This window comes from Peromyscus maniculatus, chromosome 7, assembly GCF_049852395.1.
Source record: "Peromyscus maniculatus bairdii isolate BWxNUB_F1_BW_parent chromosome 7, HU_Pman_BW_mat_3.1, whole genome shotgun sequence".
NCBI lineage: Eukaryota > Metazoa > Chordata > Mammalia > Rodentia > Cricetidae > Peromyscus > Peromyscus maniculatus.
In genome coordinates this window covers 31,709,088-31,727,042 of record NC_134858.1, presented here as the reverse complement: position 1 = coordinate 31,727,042, position 17,955 = coordinate 31,709,088, and the positions used below count along the sequence as shown (strand labels likewise).

The 17,955-nt window shown below is 37.9% G+C and overlaps 1 pseudogene; it reads right to left on the bottom strand.

The window, feature by feature from the left end:
• The window catches only part of LOC121831045 (large ribosomal subunit protein uL6 pseudogene), a 150,830-nt pseudogene extending 133,593 nt beyond the window's left edge, over window positions 1-17,237 (bottom strand).
• Window positions 17,238-17,955: the final 718 nt, after the last annotated feature.

Below are 17,955 nucleotides of genomic sequence, written 5' to 3'. Positions count from 1 at the left end.
GGCTTTTACACTCTTTCTACCTCCCCTTCTGCAGGGTTCCCGAGCCCTAAGGGGAGGGATTTGATGGACAAATCCAACTTAGTCTTGAGTATTTCAAGGCCTCCTACTCTCTGTGTATGTCTGACTGTGGGTCTCCTTATTTGCCCTCTTGAAATTCTTAACTTTTGAGAAAAGGTCTCTAAATTTTTGTTTCCTACCGGACCATAACAAATGATGTACTTGATATTTTGCTGACTCTTTTCTTTTAAAAAAATTGTAATTTTACTTTTAAGTGTGTGTGTGTGTGTGTGTGTGTGTGTGTGTGTGTGTGTGTGTGTGTGTATGGGGGGGGGGGTAAATGCATGAGTACAGGGGTCCAAGGAAGTGGCAAAGTGTCAGATACCCTGGAATTGGAGTTACCATTGGTTTGAACATTCAACATGCGTTCTAGGACCAAATTTGAGTCCTCTGGAAGAGCAATATACAATTGTAATGGCTGATGAGCCATGTCTTCAGTCCCTCCCTCTGCTTTGTAAGCTCTCTCTACAAGAAAGGAAGCATTATAAAGATCCACATGTTAACAAAGTCCTCAGTTGATGGGCACATTTTCTAACTGTAACAAACACGATTTCAACCATAAAGAGTTAAAAAGAAAGAGAAATTTAACAGAAGATGTACAGTAAAGTTCTCTGAAGTAGCTGCATCTATATTAAAGATCCTTCAGATTATTGTACCTTGGCTGACTAGCGCATCAAGATTGTTCAGGGAGGGAATCATGCAGGTTAAAGGCCAAAGTTATTTTGGCCTTTATCTGACCTAATATCACCATGAATAAATATTGGCTTGATAAAATTCTTGGACTGTAGCCTCAAGCTTGACACTCCTAGCCTCCACCAACCCTAAGGGTAGAAGGTGACAGTGACAACATCTGAGTCCTATAGATGTCCCTCCCTCGCCGAATCCTGCCTAGTGGCTTAATTTCTCTAATGATGTGTTTTGTGAACATACTGGTTTCCTGCCACTATAGCAGTGGGTGTAACCTTTTCTGTGGTGGAATGTGCCATTCAGAGTGATTTGAATACAAGTTCCCTTATATCCATACTCCCTCATACCTGGCTCAGGAAAAAAACATTTTTTAATTCTCTTAATTCGTAGTTACTATTTTATGGTGACCCCAGCATTTTTTTTGGTTTGGTCTTGCTACACATGATTCATTCACATGTTTTATCTCCCTTGAAGTAGTAAAGGATTCATTAATAAAACTGTTTTAGTCACTTTCCATCACTGTCAAAGTACATAAGGTAAGTCAACTTAATAAGACAAAGGTTTATTTTAGCTCAGTTTGAAGGTTCCACTTCACGAGTCTCCAGAGAGACTCACTGCATCTAGGCCAGTGGTGAGAGGCGGCACATCATGACTGGGACTGCATGCTTAATAAGCAAGGCTGCTGACCGCAGGATCAGGAGGTAAATGAGAGAAAGAGAAAGAGCAGGGGCTGCGCTGGGGCCGCACTCCCTGCTTGAGAGAACAGGCCCCCAATGAAAATCACTCCTCACCAGACACCATTATCTCCGTCTCTAATGTTTCTAACATCTTCCAGTAGCATCAAGTTACTTGAATTTTGACCTGAAACTGTTGTCTCCCCTTTGTTTCATGGAGGAAAAACATATAAGAGGCCTCGATTTGTTATCAGCTGCTGTACAGAATGCTGGCAGTTTGGGTTATCTGTGAAGAGACATCTTTGGTGTTTTGGATCTGGAATATGTCTCAAGGGATCTTGCCTTTGCTGCTCAGGCTGATGCTCATGGTGATGTCAAAAGATGGAGTCTGCAAGAAGAGAACATGGAGCTGTGCATTTGGGGTTCTGCCAGGCTTTGCCCTGTATGTCTTCCTGAGTTACTTTCTGGGGTGCATTTTTTTTAAATAATGAAAGCATAATAGTAAACATGATACCCTCCTAAGCTCTCTGAGTTATTCTAGTGCCTATCAAGGCAGAGGGCATCCTGGGAACTCTGGACTTCCTGACTGGTTGTTCAGAAGTGCTGGTGGCCTCTGGACCACTCATGAATGGCTGGCACCCACACAAATGACAGTCTGTCTCATTAGGAACTGTACCCATCCACTCATGGGATCCACACTAACCTGAGGCAGCCAGTGTGAAGTTTCACTACAGGATACTGGTGGGGTTCCAGAGAGTTACACAGGAACAAAGGGGAAGAGTTGTTGGCATTCAATGTCATCCACTTAGGTCCATCCTAGTCACACAAATGTACAGTCAACCCCAAGAGGACCACAGAAAACTCTGAAAACTGCCCATGGCTGCCTGATGTGTATGCAATTCAAGGTCGAAGCTCCTGTTTTTCAGCAGCATGAGAGAGTGGGTTCAGAGGAATCCACGTTCAAAATGCTTCCAGAACCTCTCCTTTGTCTTTTAAAGTTTCCATATGCAACTCCGTTCATCAAAGGAATTTTGCAACACCCAGGTATATATATAAAATTTATTTTGAAATAATTATTTGGTATACATTTAATTTACCTTTTGTTAAAAATCAAAGCAAATCTGGATTCTAATGAGATACATGCACTTATCTATCTTTAAAGAATTAAACCTTATCTGAATATTTGATAGAATATAATAAAGAGCATTTTTAGAGTTGATCAATGTTTTTATTTTTTAGTTATCAGTGCTGATTTTTAGGCCATTTCAGAAAATTTCAGAAATTCTCTTCTAATTCCAAACGAAATGCATTTAGTGATCGTGTGTGTGTGTGTGTGTGTGTGTGTGTGTGTGTGTGTGTGTGTGTAATTCAAGTCAGTAATGTGAGCATCCAGTTTTAAAATCAAACATTCTAAAAAAAAATACAATACAAAGCGATGGAATTTGATACTTACAAGCCGGAGAATGATGGTAAAAAAAAAAATAATCCTTGTGTTTCCGCAACCAAAACAATTCTGTTTCTATGAGAGCAGAAAACTGTGTGTATACATTAAAAACACATTCATGAGACACAATGGTCTTGGGCATGGGAGAGGGTTCGTTAGGCAGCATTCAGTGTCCTTGTGTGGCATGACAGAAGGGTGGCATACATAGGGCAAAGTGTGCATCCAGTATGTTCAAACCAAGGCTGCAAGGAAGTTGTGTGATCAACACAGGAGAGCAATGTTTGAAATACTGTGGGTTCATTATACATTTGGTTTTGAATTACTTTTTGCTCATTGTCTGTTCAGAAACTTTTTATTGCCATATCTTTCATAGTCCCCACACTAAGTTACATCACCCCATATGGGGCGGAAACCTACAGTTTAGAAAGCTGGGGTTTAGATTTGCACACACTATTTAATTTTTCAAGTTGTGCTTTTCATAAGAGTTGTGAAGAGTAACAGAAAACCAATGAATTATAGCCACAATGGTAAGGCTGAGAAACTATTTTCCTAATAATATGCATTGATGTTGGGCAATTTATTTTCTGTCTTATTTTCAAGAATTAAAAAAAAGCAAATTATAGGCCTGGAGAGATAGCTCAGTCAGCAAATTCTGTCTTGGCAAACACAAGAAACCAAGCTCAATAAAGTATAGGTGTTTGTGGAGAAAAAAATAGAAATTCTTTAAAATTTCATCATTTGTGGTTAAATGATATGACACATAATGTTTTTCCATCTACATTTTCTGAGTTAAAATAAGTGATGTCATGTTTTAAATGTGACTATAGTATTCCACCAATACAACCTTGTAATTTGTTAAGCGAACCCTGCTGATGTATGTGACCCTCAAACTTTAATTATTGTAAATAAAGCTGTGATATTCCCAAAACAAAACCTTGGAAAAAGAACCCAGTTGTTGTTTTTCACTCTTTACTTTTTGCAGGGACTGCCACTCACCTCTCAAATAAATACACACATGGAGGCTTATTCTTTCTTATTAATGCCTGGCCTTAGCTTGGCTTATTTCTAGCCAGATTTTCTTAATTTAAATTGCCCCATCTATCTTTTGCCTCTGGGATTTTGTCTTCCTCTATTTCTGTATACCTTTCTTTACTTCTTACTCTGTGCCTTGCTGTGTAGTCAAGTGGCTGGCCCCTGATGTCCCCCCCCCTCCTTTTCTTGCTCCATCCTCAATCTTTTTCTCCCCAGATTTCTCCTCCTTCTTATTCTCTCTGCCTACCATCCCCACCTACCCTTTCCCCTCCATTGCTATTGGCCATTCTGCTCTTTATTAGACTAATCAGGTGTTTTAGACAGGTACAGCAACAAAGCTTCACAGAGTTTGCAACATAAAAGAATGTAACACATCTTTGCATCATTAAACAAATGTTTCACAGCATAAACAACTGTAACACATCTTAAAGTAGTATTTTATAACAGAATCCTTATTCATTTTAAAGGAAACAGCGCAATAAGCATATTTCTTAGTCAAAGGGTGTTTACTCTTCCCCCGCTCCTTACAACCTTCTTTCTTTCTCTTTCTCCCTTTAACTTTGAACCTTGTAGCTAAATTGAATTGACACTGGAAAAATCAGTTCAATCTTTGTAAAGACACTAGATTTGAAAATAAACAAAAAATAATAAAACCCTCCAAATAAGGTCAAATAAACACCCCCAACACCCCCCCCCCACACACAGCTTTACTTTTCTTAGATTGACCAATGCATCAGGATCTTTAGCATCTACTACTTGGTGCTTATTATCTTTTGTTCTTGTTTTTTTATTTACCAACTAATGTATTTCTCTCTGTCTTTTATTTTCACAAAGAGGTACAGTTTGGAATACAAGACTTTTGTTTGCTATAAGCAGTTTCATTTATTTCAAATTTCCACTTGGAAATTTATATATATTTGTGATAATTTTTATAAAGGAATAAAATTAAAAATAGTCTATAATCATTATGTAAATTACAATTTCTATGTTTAAAACCATTTTTAGAAGAGATTTTGCTGTTCAAGAAAACACTGTACTATGTTAATCTATAAACATTTGTTTTCTAGTGCACATAACAACTTCATAACGATTTTAAAAGCCTACTTTTGATATGAAGGTATTGATTATTATTAAAGACTTTAGGAACATTCAAACTGTGGCAGGCTAATAACAAGGCAAAATCAAAATAATGGTTTAAAATACTGGCTTGCCACTTAAAAATGAGGTAACCTGTGGGTTATCTTTTCTGAGCCTCAAGTTTGTAAGTATGTTAAATGAATACTCAATACCTAATTGTAAGTCATTTTATCTGCTGCATGCTAATCACTAAAAAATGATTTTTAACTATGTTCAATGCTTCTGTTTTTGAGAATTTTGTAATTAGTTTAATATATTTCTTTCCTCCACTCCTGTTCTTTCTCTCCTTTCTTTCCTTGTTTTGTATGTTCATTTTGTGCTTTTTAAATCCAATTTTACCATATTAACCAAATGTTCTGTTTGGTTTTTGTTCCTTAAGGCAAGGCCTCACTATGAAATTCTGGTTGTTCTGAACTCACTATGTAGACCAGGCTAGCCTGAAGCTCTGCCTCTGCCTCCTGACTGCTGGAATCAAAGGTGTGTGCCACCATGCCCAGATAACCAAACATTCTAAAATATTAATTTGTACAAAGATAGTCAAATAAATATACAGGTCAAAATAAGCAATAAAACAATAAAATTACTACCCACATATAAAAATAGTCACTGGTATTTCAAAGACCTGAATGGGCTTCCTTTTTTTTTTTTTTTTTTGGTTTTTTCGAGACAGGGTTTCTCTGTGTAGCTTTGCACCTTTCCTGGAGCTCACTTGGTAGCCCAGGCTGGCCTTGAACTCACAGAGATCCACCTGTCTCTGTCTCCCGAGTGCTGGGATTAAAGGCGTGCGCCACCAACACCTGGCTTCTGAATGGGCTTCTTGATTCACTAAATAATTGATTACAATCCTTAAATTTATTTTACATTTTTAATAATTTTGTTTATAGTTTACCACATGTACTGTTTCTGAAATTTACAAGAAATGTTGAGTTATGCTGAATGTATTTCTGTCTTCCTTTTATTTAATTTTTTATAAGACATTTTTTATTCATTTTACATAGCAATCACAGATCCTCCTCTCTTCCTTCCTTCTGCCCGCCCCCTCCCCACCTTCTCCCAACCCATCTTCCATTTCCAGGGGCCCCTTAAGGAGATCAAGCTACACAGCTGTCTCACTTATGCAGAGGGCCTAGTCCAGTCCCATGGAGGCTCCACAGTGGTTGGTCTAAAGTTCATGAGTTCCCACTAGTTTGGTTTGTTTGTCTCTGTAGGTTTCCCCATCATGATCTTGATGCCCTTTGCTTTTAAGAAATGAATTTTGCCTTGAATTTCTGAGACTGGCCACGTAGTTGGGATTCACTCAGTTTTATGTTTATTTGAACTCTACTTTAGGAATATATATAGCTCATTTTTGTGTTTCCTCAGCTCTCTCTAGCTGTTTACTTGTGCTTTCGTGGCATTGGAGATTAAACCCCAGGCCTTTCTGATGCTGGCCAATGCAGTAGCACTCTGCTGCACTGCACCCCTCTCGTTTTGTATCACTCTTTTGGTGCCCACATGACAGAATATTTGGGAATTCTTGGGAATCCTAGACAAATCAAGATTATATATTGTAATGTCCACAGTGTATTGTTATTTCTTACTCTCTTCACACTTAAATTGAGATTTTCCAATTTTTGACCATTTGGTGACTGTACAACGCTGTTCCCAAGTGCTTTTCACTGGCATGTCCCTCCCTATTGACGTTGAACATAATTTATTATGTTAATGGCTATTTTTCTTTTCTTTTGAAATGCTATCCAATCCCTTTGACAATTTTAATTTGATTGTCCTTTTCTGAAATTCTATAATTCTTTACACGTTTCCTGTACTAATCTTACATCCAACATTGCAAACACCTGAAAAGATCAGCTGCCTATATCCAGCTTGTTTCTTCATTCCCTTTACAAATTATAGCATGTTTTTAAAAGAGCGTGCACTGTCCAACAAGAATAAAACTTTGTGTATGACGAGACTTGGGGAGTCTATCTAGTTTCTTTCAAATGAAAAATTAACTTTCTAAAGTCACTGATTTAGATGTCCATCCTTCAGCAGTTGGCTGTGCCAGTTCTGGTGTACGTCAACTTCCATTTACATGTAAGTGGATCACTCTCTGGGCTCTCATTTGATGCCATTTATCTATTGATATATCACCATTTATATATCTTGATATCTACTAGGAAAAGTCCTCTTAAATTATTTGATTAATTCAGAAGTCTCTTGTCTGTTTTCAGACCTTTGCTTAGCCACAATCTTCAGAAGCACATTTAGTTAAAAAGAAAAATAACTTAATGAGATTTTGATCTGAGTTCAAGTGTAGGGGAACTAACACTCTTGCAATGCTAAATCAGCTGTGGTACAAAAATAGAAAGTCTCTGCATTTATGTATGCTTTCTTTAATATCTTTAAATCAATTATCTATGGCATTTTTCATAAATATATTCACATACTTATTAGTTGGTTTTACATCAGGTATATATATATTTTGCACTTGACCTCAGCCCAAAGGAAGATTAGTACCAGGAGTATTTTTGCCTGCCCCAATATCGTACCTTTTTAAAAATAACATAACCTGTGGATTTAAGAAGTAAGTTTTTATGGGACTCCTAACGGGGGAGTGGGTATGTCTTTGACTTTTTGCCTGCTCCTGGGGCTCTTTTCCTGTTGTTTGTTTGCCTTGTCCAGCCTCAGTATGAGGGCTTTTGTCTTGTCTTGTGGTATCTTGTTTTGTCAGGTTTGGCTGTCCTCAAGGAAAAGGAGTGGGAGTGGATTTGGGGGAGAGGGCAGGTCGGGGAGAGCTGGGAGGAAGGGGGTAAACTGTGGTTGGGATGTGTTGTATGAGAGAAGAATCCATTTTCAGTAAGAATGTAAATGAAAAAAAGAAATGGGTTGTGTACTGGACGCACAAAACGTGGGAATTTGTTACTCTTTAAAATGTTACTGGTTTTTCAACATTGTCTTGGATTTTCCATGTAATAATATCATTCACTGGTGGTAGTTTATTTTGCTTTTCCGTATCTTCTCCCTTCCTTTTCCCCTCCCCTCCCTTCCCCTCCTCTCTTCTTCTCTTATCTCCCTCTTTTCTCCTCCCTTCCACTGCCCTTTCCTTCCCTATTCCTCTCCCTCCCCTCCCCTCCCCTCCCCTCCCCTCCTCTCCCCTCCCCTCCCCTCCCCCTTCTTCTTTGTAGTTGGAATTTTCTTTGGGCTGCCAACCAGCTCCCAAATAAAGATATGGAGACTCTGTTAAATATGAGTGCTTGTCCTTAGCTTAGACTTGTCCCACAGGCTCCTTTAACTTAATTGAACCAATTTCTATTCATCTAATTTTGTCTCGGGGCTTTGTAACCTTTCTTTCATTCTGTGTGTCCCACTTTCCTGCTTCCTCCATGTCAGTATGGCTGGCCCCTGTTGTCTCCCCTTAATTTCTTCTCCTACTTACTCTCCCTACCTGGAAGTTCTGCCTGTACTTCCTCCCTTGCTGTTGGCCATTCAGCCTTTTATTAGAGCAATCAGGTACCTTAGGCAGGCAAGGTAAAACAGCAACACGTGCTTACATAGTTAAACAAATATTCTGCAACACCTCTTCTCTTTCTCTTGGATCCTCAATGGCAAGGAGTAATGAAAATAGGAATTTCTTTTATAGTCATAGTTTTAAACATCAATACTTCATTTTGCCATTTCATCAATTTCCCATTGACCATTCTAACTGGAATTCATATAGGCACTTTAGAATAAGATTCTGGTTATTCCTTTTTTTTTTTTTTTTTTTCGGTTTTTTGAGACAGGGTTTCTCTGTGTAGCTTTGCTCCTTTCCTGGAACTCACTCTGTAGACCAGGCTGGCCTCAACCTCACAGAGATCCACCTGCCTCTGCCTCCCGAGTGCTGTGATTAAAGTTGTGCACTGCCACCTGGCGATATCAGTTATTCTACTGAAGTACTTTCTTCTGTTGCTGGGATCATATGAGTTTTCTGTCCTTAGTCTGTTAATATTATAAATGGCGTTAGCTGTTTTTCTAATTATAGACTATCCTAGGATTCACATGGAAAGCCGTTGAAACTGTGTCGTTTACTAAACTCACAGCTTTATTAGGTTGTTAATATATTTTCTTGGAGTTTCTATTCTTTATTTGCCAGTGAAATTGTCATATAGTTTTCTTTTCTCATACTATCCTGTCCTGTTTTAAGTATCATGTTAAAGACAGTGTCACAAAATATTTGATGGACTACTTTTTTCCTTTTCTGGCAGAAATGGAATAAAATTGAAATTATTACCTTCTAATATTTTGACAGACCTACTTGTAAAATTCTGACTATGGTATTTTGGATGGGAATATTTTTAACTACCATTTCAATTATACAAATTCTTTTAGAATTATTCATGGTCATTCTTTTAATGGAGTAAATTATGCATTTCTTTTATAAGATGCCTGTCCATTTTATTTAAATTTCTAAATTAATTTACATAAAATTATGATTATGTAGTTTAATAGCCACTGTGTGTTCTGTTTTATTCATAATATCCTTTTGCCTTCGTTCCTATTTTGTGGTGAGTTAGTGATTGGTGACTTTTCCAACCATGTAAATAAGGTTGCTTTTGGCTTTCATATCTTTTCTACTCGTAGTTATCAATTTCTTCTATTCTTTCTTTACCTGTGAATGTGGTGTGTGTGTGTGTGTGTGTGTGTGTGTGTGTGTGTGTGTGTGTATGTTTAGAGGTAGATGTTAGTGTCTTACACATACACATACACACACACACACACACATACACGCATGCACACGCATACACACACATTATTCCATCACTGACCCTGGAGCTCACCAATTGGCTAGACTGGCTGACCAGTGAGCTCCGGGGATCTCCCATCTCTCCTGCACTCAGATTCTAGTCACATGCCTCCATGCTCCATGGGTGCTCTGGATTTGAACTCAGGTTCTCGTGTTTGCATAGCGAGCTATTTACTCCATCTCTCCAGACCCACTTACATTTGATGTGCTGTCCTTTCCTAACCTTTTAATTGAGATGTGTGACTCATTTTGTTTTTAACACTTGTATTCTGTGATGGCCACTGTCACGTTGTGAGTTATCTTCTGGACAGGTAACTAACTCTCCAAATCAAGTTCCAGTAAAGCTTTGAAACAACCAGACATTTCTTAGAAATGGACACCTAAGCCCAAGCCTTTAGATGACTATAACTCAGATTTCTAAACTGTTGCCTCACATGACACCATGAGCCAGAAGCACACAACAAGGCTACGTCTGAACTCATGACACAGTGTAAACTACTAAATATTTGTTGTTTCCAGCTTGGTATTTTTGGGAGTACTAATTATAGATAACTGATAAAGGTCTTTATATATTTGTGTGTGTGTGTATATGTGTGAGAAAGAGTGTGTTTATATATGCTTTAAAATATATTTCATTTTAAGTTATTTCAAGCTCAGCAACCAGTATAGAAACTATATAAATTATAGATGCTCTTACTATTTACCTGATAAATTGTATAACACATAATTAAAATCACAAAATTTATAACTCTCAGGTCAACACAAGAATTTTAAAGTAATCTTTGGTCATTTTTCTCTTAACTGGTACTTATTCCAGTTACATATTCTGTTGACACATTTTAAAGTCTCATATTTATGAACTGTAAGCAATATTATTCCATTAATCATTTTTTCTTTGCTAAGTATCGTCTCTTTCACTTCAAATCCTCTGTCTGGGCAAATGTAAAATTATTTTAAATCAAAACCCTTAAGAATACCTCTATGTTTTCTTATATGCTCTCAGTTTGGCTTACCTCAAAATTTTTTTCAAAGTTGCTTTAAATTTTATTATAAATATACTATATCTGCATAAAATGGAAGAATCAGAACCGTACATTGTGAATAAAATATAAGTAATGAACATATTTGTATAATATAAATTAAGGCATTATTGCATGACAGCAGTCTGAAGTGTCTCTCTATACATGTCATATTAATTAACAGACTAAAATTAACAATTGTCCTCCATTCTAATACCATAGACTAGCTTTGACACGTGTGAACTCTCCACAGTAGAATTCTATGGTACTGAAGTTTTAATGCCAAGGTTTTTTTTTTGTTAAAAAATTTCATTTGTGAGATTTGTCATATTGTTTTCAATGAATGTAGTTTGCTCATTTTTATGGATGAACATTTCATTGCTTTTTCTACTTGACTATTAATAGATAACTCTATATCTGTCTATTGCAAAGATTCTTGTATGTATCTTGTGATTAATATATGTGCTTCATTGCAACTATAATACTGGCTTCTTCATATTTGTATATTCAGTTCTAGTATGTAATCCCAACATCTCCCAAGTTTTTACAACAATGATTTCTTCCATCACTAGATATAGGAGATATAATTGGTCCACACCCTTGAATTTGGAATCATTGACTCTTTTTTTAGACATTGTATAGCTTGTTCGGTCATGTTGTGTATGTGTGTGTGAGCGTGTGTATGTAGAGCTTGTATTTGAGAGAGAGAGAGAGAGAGAGAGAGAGAGAGAGAGAGAGAGAGAGAGAGAGAGACAGAGAGACAGAGAGACAGAGAGAAAGAGAGAGAACAAAAGGGTATGTGTTGCTGACGATTAAACCCATGGCCTCAGCAGTGCATTTTTGTGAATAACATTTTCTAGTATAAAAACATTACTTATTTTTAATGAAATAAATACATGTTTATGTTCTTTATTAAGATTTTAAAATTTTAATTAGTGTGCATTATGTAAAACCTATATGTTAGTGTGTGTGTGTGTGAGTACAGGTACCTCTGGAGGGCAGAAAAATTTGACAGATCCCTTGGAGCTGGAATTCCAGGCAGTGGTGAGCTGATCAATATGGGTTCTGGGAATTAGCTCAGGTCCTCTGCAAAAGCAGTACACACGTTTGGCTGCTGAGTCATCTCTTCAGCCTTAACTATTTATTTTCTGAGGCAATGTGTATTCCAGATTGGCTTCCAACTCCTCAGAGCTGGGATTGCAGTTGAGTGACACCATTCTTAGCTAAATCTCCTAGTTTTAATGTGATATAATACAGCAATTATATTTCCTGTGGTTGGTAATTATAGGAATCATTAGAGAGGTCTTCGCCTATCACAGTTTCTTGAAGACATCTTCTTATGCTTTTTCTAGAAGCTATACTGTTTTTTTAAATCCTTGTAGTATGGTACGGTACACAGTGAGAGACTGAGTTCAAGATTCATTTACTCATTGACTCTCTTATTGCTCTAACCACTTATATGGAAATATTTTTTGCATCTCTTTGAACATGTTTTAATTCTTCATTTATGTAAGTCTTTCTTACTCTCAATCAGTTAATATTTTATACTTTGTGGTAGAGTCTTGAACATTTTTCATTAAGCTTATTTGAATTTTATACTATCATAAATGATTTGATCTATTTAAAATTTTCATTTACTTTTGTTAATAACTGTACTAAAAATAAAATAGATTTTTTGTTTATCTTATTCAGATATCCTTATTCAGTAAACCAGTAGTGGTTTACATATAGGTCCTTTTAAAAATGCAGTCATACCGTATCTGGATCTCCACAATTTTATTTTTTCATTCCATTTTTCTCTGTTTTCTTTCCCTTCCTTATTATTGCATTTGCGAGGACCAGCAGATCAGTGCTGAGTAACTAGCACAATGAACTGTTGTTTCTTTCAAATTCCGGTGAGGAAGCATTTCAACATTCCACAAAGGAAATGATATTTGCTTTTAGCATCTTTAAAATGTATCATTTATCGGAAAAGGACATTTCCTTTGACTATTAAATTAAAGTGTTCTTTTAATAATTAATGGGGACTGGATTTTCTCAAGTCCCTTTCTACCTCTATAAAGTGACTAAGTTTCCTTCTATACATTGAGTGATAATACTTGATTTTGAAATTCAATCCATCTTGCAAACCTAGATTTAAGTCTATTTGATCCATGATACAGCAGGTATTGCTGGAATCTATTTGCTAACATTTTAATATTTATTTTTTCAACCATCTTCATGAAAGAGTTCAGCATTAATTTCCGTCATTGTTTTTGTCATGATTTGTAATCCAAAAATCTGTTGCTTTAAAAAAATGAATTATGAATTAGTATCTTTTTTCCTATTCTCTGGAAGAATTTTTGCCATGCTGGTGAGGTTTCTTTCTTAAATAATCTAGAAGTAGCTCATGAAGTCACTAGTCCTAAGGAAATCTACATTTAAATAATCATTTTATACTTGTTACATCCCTCTTATCTGGGTATAAACATGTAGAGGCTGTCCTGAAAAGACATGACCAATGGTGCAGTATTGGCATGAATTTTTTGAAAGTAACCAATCACTTTCTAATTGGATTCAAGGACAACATCACAATATGAAATGCATACATGTCACCATTATCTGTAGACAGGTCACAGACCCCGGGTAAAAACCTACTATTATTATGCTGCTAAATGGGCATTGTATTAGACTAACTCCAAATGACTTTTCATTATACCTATAGCTTAAGACATTGCTCAGTCCTTGCCAGAGAAACATCTGTTTGCAGTAACTTGTGATTAACATAGATACCCCCAACTGACACAGAGCATAAGAGACCGCAGAATGTTCACCCCTGATTGTAACATATATGCGACATCCTCATCTCCAATCGTTCAAGGATCATCATAGAAGAAAGGCAGGAAGAGTATGAGATCCAGAGGTGGTTAATGACCATACAAAGTGTGTCTTCTGGACACGGCAACGCAGCTGCACATATGAATTCCCAGTGATTATGACAGCATTCTTAACTCCCAAAGAAACCCCAGCCATACGAAATCCAGCATGGAGAGGAGAGCTGGGCATAAAGTTCCACCCCTAGTGAAGGAACTAGTAGCAATTCTTAGATGTTGGGAGGAGTGTCATTTTCCTAAGAGTATAGCACCTGTTAAGTTGCCCATACTACAGATCAATCATCATGGTAGCCCACAGTATTCACAGATGAGTAAAAATCACAATTATTTTTCTCTTTTGGTAGCATGCATAGTTCTTTCTAGCCAGTTGTCTAAAAGAAATAAATCTTTCATTTGAGTGCCAGGTAGATTTCTTCACATTCTATGGCTCAAGCATGTGTTAATTCTAGCTATGCTACTTTTGAATACTTACCCCCCAAAACTCTATATCCTATTGCAGAGATGCTTGCTCATTACTGTTTATTTTTGCTCTATTTATAATAGGAAATGGAAAGAGCCTAGATGTCCATCATCTGATGCATGGAAAATGAAAATGTGGTACATTCACGCAATTAAATATCACAGCCAATAATAAAAAATAATATTTGCAGGTAAATGGGTGGAACTAGAAACAATCATTCTGAACGAGGTACTCTGGAGGCAGAAAGATAAATGTTTCATGTTTTCTCTCCTTTGTGATGTTAGCTTTGAATCTATATGTGTGTTCATTTGGAATAGCTATAGAGGTCAGGAAATTTATTGGGTCATGAATGTGGGTTTCCAAGGTAGGGAAGGTATAATGCACTAGTATAAAGGATGAAAAGAGAATTATGGGATGGGAAGGGATGAATTGTGGTGAGGGAGAGGGAGGGCAAGGTAGATGAGGGAAACTGGGAGGGATAAAGTTTTATGTTTTGCATGATAAACGGTTTAAAATTTATTGAGAGAGTTATAAACCAGAATTTGACCAGTTTCTACATGTAGTTGAAAAGAAAGCATATTGTAAATGAAACTTAGTCTTTTAATTGAATTTAGTCTAATTTACATTTAATGAAATTGCTAATGTAGCTAAGTGAATATTGGCCATTTTGTTACTTATTTTATTTTGGTACTATGTTTCTTTTTTTCTCATTTTCCATGCTTTTCAGTTAATAAGATATTTATTTGTGTGTGCTCTATGATTTTTCTCTGCTTGGTTATACATAGAGTTCATTTTTTTCCCTTGGTAACTACAGAGATGGCAACATGATTCCCGGAAATTTAATAGAATTTAAAGAGAAAATCATTTGACAGTTTGACAGTGTATAAATCATGTAGTACCTTAGTTCCATTAAACCTCTTCTATCTCTTTAATGTTATCAGTATTTTGTATTTTAATTCTGTGTACAGTTTTAAGCTATTCAAAATGGTTTTGTTGGGGAGATGGTGGATCATACTGGTAATCTCAGTGCTCAGAGGCAGACACAGGAGAACGGTCCAAAAGTTTGAGGCTAGCTTCTGTTACATAGTGAGTTTTTTTTTTGTTTTTTTTTTTTGTTTTTTTTTTTTTTGGTTTTTCGAGACAGGGTTTCTCTGTGTAGCTTTGCGCCTTTCCTGGAACTCGCTTTGGAGACCAGGCTGGCCTCGAACTCACAGAGATCCACCTGCCTCTGCCTCCCGAGTGCTGGGATTAAAGGCGTGCGCCACCACCGCCCGGCTTACATAGTGAGATTTAAAAAAAAAATTTTATTAAGAGATTTTAAGAGATTTTCCTATTAATTTTATATATCAACCACAGATTCCCCTGTCCTCCCTCCTCCCACCCCCCAGCCTTCCCCCCAACCCATCCCCCATCCCCACCTCCTCCAAGGCAAAGTCTCCCCTGGGGAGTCAGCAGAGCCTGGTACATTCATTTGAGGCAAGTCCAAGCCCCTCCTCCTGCACCAAGGCTGTGCAAAGTGTCTCACCATAGCCACTAGGTTCCAAAAAAGCCAGCTCATGCACTAGGGACAGGTCCCAGTCCCACTGCCTGGGGGCCGCCTAAACAGTTCAAGCTAAACAATTGTCTCATTTATCCAGAGGGCCTAGTCCAATACCATCCAGTGACTGATGGAAGCAGATTTAGTTATCCATGGCCAGGTCTCAGGTGGAGCTCCAGAAGTCCAATTGATGAGAGAGAGGAGGGATTCTATGAGCAAGAGATATTGAGAGCAAGATTGGAAAAAGTACAGGGACAACTAGCCAAACATAGTGAGATTTTTGAGATTAGAATTTAGTCATATTTCTGCCTTCCCTTTCCTCCCTTTGGATCATCCTCCCATATACTCCTTCTGGTCTTCTTCAAAGTCATGACCTCTTGTTGCTGTTACTAATTTTTATTGTGTGTATAGACTGATATATATGCAAGTATATTCTAAATATGACTTTCCAGTCTGTATAATGCTACCTGCATGTATCCTTTTAGGGCTGACTATTTGGCATTAGACAACCCATTGGTGTGCTGTTCCTGGGGGAAGGCTAATCTCTTCTGTTCTCTGCTTTCCTTAGCCACCTCTGTGTAGCTTGAGGCCTCCTTGGCTTTTCTCCACTCAGTTTGGCGTGCTTATTGGTGTCGTCCTTGCTCAGTTCTCATGTGGACAGCCATATTGGTCAAACTTCATGGGAATAGCTTCTGATGGTACTAGGATACAGAAGTTCCACAGCAAGCTCCCTGATGCTCAGGCTCTCACACTTTTTCCACCCTGTCTTCCACAGTGTTTGTTGCTTGGTGCTGTTGGATCTGCCTCTGGTAGATCCCTGCTTCGGGCTTTTCACAGGACAGCCTGGATGTCCACGAGGACCTTGCCTACACTGACTCTTTTCTTCAGCAGGGGCTGAACACTTCCAGTCCAACCTTCAGCAGCTACGGAATGTTTTGTGTCTTGAAGAGAAAGTGGCCACATCTTCACCCATTCCTCCTTCTTCAGGAATCTCAAGTCAAATCCTTCATATTCTCTTTACCACTGTTTTCCTTTTTTCCCCCCATATTCTTTATTAAGAATTTTTTTATTCATTTTTACATACCAACCTCAGATCCCCATCTCTTCCCTCCTCCCACTTCCCATCCCACCCTAGCCTTCCCCTCCCCCAACCCATCCCCATTCCCTCCTCCAAAAAGGTAAGGCCTTCCATGGGGAGTCAGCAAAGCCTGGGACATTCAGTTGAGGCAGGTCCAAGCCCCCCACCCCCACCCTCTGCATCAAGGTACACCCCTATGTCTAGAGGTAGCATTTCCCTGCTAGGACAGCAAGCTTAACAAATAAAACAGAGGAAAAATCAGCTGCTTGATATTAATGGTGTGGTTCTTTCTGAGTTTTGCTCCTACCAAAAACTCTTCCTCTCCACGGAGGGGGAGCTGATTAGTTCCCGAGATTCCTTCACACAGGTGTTTGCATAAATTCCCTCCAGTTTCTCACTTCTTGGCGTGGGCATTGTTCTGCCGCCAGCCGTTTCATCGTGCTTGAAATGGGTTGGACGCCCCTCTAACCAAGCCATAAATCGTGCTTTTATTTATTTCTTATTACTAAAATTTTATTAGGTGCTTCCAAAAATTCTACTTGTCCGGCATCTAGTACTGTATTTATAGACACACTAAGCACAATTATTGTCTATGAATCGCTTTGAGATCCAGTGTTTGGACTCTTTGCAGGCCTGTTTCTGCTGCTACCCACTTCTGTTGCCTCCTGCTCAGGGTTCTTTGTTTTCTCAGGAGTTGGACACATTTTTTTTATGACCTCATGCTCTCTGGAACTCTGTCCGTGGGAAGCTTTGGATGGCTAGGTTAAAGCTGTTCTCTTTCAGGTAGGATTTTAATCTGCTTCTGATGGAGACCCTGGGTTACTACCATCCTGGCACCCCATGCTGCCTGCACAACAGACACCTTAAATACATCAAGATTTTGCATTTGCCCTGGGGCAGGAAGCTGGCTTCAATCCTCACTTGGCATTCTGAAGTCTCCTTTTTATTCCAGTTTTGGATTTTGAGTATTTTCTCTTTCTTTCCTTCCTTCCTTCCTTCCTTCCTTCCTTCCTTCCTTCCTTCCTTCCTTCCTTCCTTCCTTTCTTTCTTTTTTTTTTTGCCAACTCAATGATGAGTTCAGTGCATTTTAACCTTTGTTGTAAAGTTTAAAAAGATACAGAGAACCATGCAAAATATATATCTTACTATAGGGATGTCCTTCCACAAACAGTTAAGAAAACTCATAGGACTATAG